Source organism: Pteropus alecto, unplaced genomic scaffold, assembly GCF_000325575.1.
Source record: "Pteropus alecto unplaced genomic scaffold, ASM32557v1 scaffold104, whole genome shotgun sequence".
Lineage (NCBI taxonomy): Eukaryota > Metazoa > Chordata > Mammalia > Chiroptera > Pteropodidae > Pteropus > Pteropus alecto.
The window spans coordinates 5,058,247-5,061,173 of record NW_006436664.1 but is presented as its reverse complement, the minus strand read 5'-3'; the positions used below and the strand labels follow the sequence as shown (position 1 = coordinate 5,061,173).

Here is a 2,927-nt window from a genome sequence, read left to right as displayed (position 1 = left end):
CTCTTTAAAAACAATTGCCATTCTAAATATGTTTTTAAATAATTGTTTTGATAGTAAACTATAAAAAATGCAACATAAGTTTTATCGATTATATGTTGTACATTATTTTTCAAGTCACAAATTATATATAAACCTTATTGATGTTACTATAAATTAATTACTAGTTTTTATGTGTGAGTTGTGGCATAGGACTCAATGCTTGGTAATCTAATATTTTATAGATTTTGTTTTATTTTTGCTCTTGGCTAGAATGATCCAGATATTTGAAATATTTGTGGCTCTTTTAAAGGTCAAAACATTAAAAAATATTTACTTTGAGTACTATCAGAGTACAGTTCTACAGATAAGAAAATAAAGAACCAAACTGATCATTATCTAAAGTTTAAATTATATCTAAGACATATTTGTATCTCCTAAACATTTTCGAATCTTTGTCTGGGATCTTATAACTTTTCACCTGGACTCTTGAAATATCCTTTCATTTAATTCCTGTTGTGCTCAGACTGTAGGGTGGCTCAAATTATTCCTAACCTCTGTTAGTCAAGCGCTGTATAATCCCCTCCCCTTGAAAACCAATTGATAATCAAGATTATCCTGTTTGGGCCTGACTTAATCAGCTGAAAGCCCTAAAAGAGGTCTAGGCCCTCCCTGAAGTGAAAGACTCTCCCTTGTTGACTTTGAATAAATAAACTGTCACAAAGTGGCCATGTTGGAGGAGCCCGTGTGGCAAAGAACTGTGAGTTACCTTTTAGGAGTTTAGGGTGGCCTCCAGCAAGAAACTAAAACCCTCAGTCTTACAGCTGCAAGAAAGTGAATTCTGCCAACAATATGAGGGAGCTTGGAAGTGAATCTCTCCCCATTTGAGCCTCTGATGATCCAGTTGACACTTGGATTGCAACTTGGTGAGGCTTGGAAGCAGAGAACTCAGCTAAGCTGTCCCCAGACTTCTGATCTACAGAAACTACGAGGTAATAAATATGTGCTGTTTCGAGCTGCTAAGTCTGTGGCAACTTGTTACCCAGCAATATGAAACTCATACAGTCCCCTTAGCTCTAATCTCTTCCTTTTAATTTTTCTTTTTTGCTTCAGCTAGCATGGTCTTTCTAAATGAAAATTTTGATAGCTTCTCTTCTCTGCTTGAAATCCTGAATAATTTCGTATGGTCTAAAAGATGAAATCTAAACTTCCCAAGTGTGTTCAAAGTCTTCATGATTTGGCACTCACTTACTTTTTTCTCTCCTTTTCACACTTTTCTACCCTGTGCATCCTGTGCTTTTATAATTGAAACCATAGGTGTACCAAACTCTCGTTCACGTTCATGCCTTTGTGTATGTCCTTTATCCTAGGTTTAGTCATCCTCTCTACCCCTTAGTAGGCATTAGTATTATTCTCCACTATTCCTGTTCTCCTACTTTTAGGTATACTTTAGGATGGCACTTTTCTTCCCCATTGAAGCTAGGTGTGCCTATGTGACTTGTTTTGGCAAATGAAAACAACACAAGTGGTAGAGACTTGAAGAGCTAATGTGTGGTTTACCACACCCCTTTTTCTTGCTATGGTAGCTGGTGATACTTCAAAAGGTGAAGGCTCTGTCATTCTGGGTCCCAGAATAAGGAGGCATGAATAGTCCCCTAAGCCAACCTGTCAGGTTTTGTGAGCAACTATAAACTTTGTAGTTATAAGCCATCAAGATTTGGAGATTTGGGATTCCTGTGGCATAATTTATGTTATACCGGTTGATAAATCACTTCCTCTTATCAATATATACATCCTATAGGACTTGGCTCAAATGTCTGACCTCCCTAGAGTGAAGTGTTTTCTTCTCTATGTTCCAGCAGATCTTAAACACACCTTTTTTTCTCTTTAGTATCTGTCTCATAGATTGCTGTGAGGATTACTTGAGTAAATACATAAGGTGCTGGCACACTGAGTGCTCAGAAAGAATTAGCTATTATCACTATTATTACTTTATAGCACTTCTCTGGTTTAATTGCAATTACCGCTTAAATATTTGTCTTCTTTACCGAAGTCCCCACGGGGCAGTGGTGTTCGGCTGCTGCCGCTGAGGGCGCTGCCTGTGGGCGGCGGGGCAGCCCCTGTTCTGAGGCCATGCGCTTCTCCTCACTAACACGCTGGACTGTGGCGCTGTCATCGCGAACCCGGGCTGCGAGCGCCGGTGGTGGGAGATCCCGGGGCTGCTGAGCCAGAAGTTCAACCCGCTGTGCTCCGAGAGCATGTTTGCAGTGGGCTGCAGCACCAGCCTTTTCCTGCACTACTGTCACCTCTGGTCAGACCTCCTGCTCCCCGCGTCCTGCCTCCTAAATATCCCCAGGAGGGTCCCCGTCGACCAGCTGATGGCATCTCCCATGCTGTATGTCTGGTACTTCTTGGGTCTTGGCTGCCTAGAAGGCCAGTTTCTAGGCAAGAGCTGCCAGGAGCTGCGGGACAAGTCCTGGAAATTCTACAAGGCTGACTGGTGCATGTGGCCTGCTGCACAATTGGTGAATTTCTTCTTTGTGCCACCCCAGTTCTGAGTCAGCTACATCAATGGCCTGATGCTGAGCTGGGACACATACCTTTCCTACCTGAAGTACCAAGTGCCAGGCCCCCTGATGATTCCAGGCTGGGTGGCCCTGGGCACTGTGCAGATTGTGCCTAGCCTCCTGACCAGATGCTAGACAGGACAGGACTGACCTTCAGCTGACTACCCACCAGGGCGGGAAGGGGAACGGTTCCTGAGGCAGGCCAGGCCAGGGTCCTGGCCCGGATCCTGGCCCAGATCCTAGCCCCACCCTGATTCCTGGGCACCTGGCTGAACTGCCCCTTCCAAGCCCACTACCAGGCCTCAGTTTCCCCATCTGTAACACAACCATGAATATGGATAGTCATCCCCCAACCCTTCTCACTGGGAGCTTCAGTGACCAATG

At 43.9% G+C, this 2,927-nt stretch overlaps 1 pseudogene; it reads left to right on the top strand.

Annotated features, from left to right (window-relative positions):
• The first annotated feature begins 871 nt into the window (after window positions 1-871).
• Window positions 872-2,678, top strand: LOC102896020 (annotated as a pseudogene).
• Window positions 2,679-2,927: the final 249 nt, after the last annotated feature.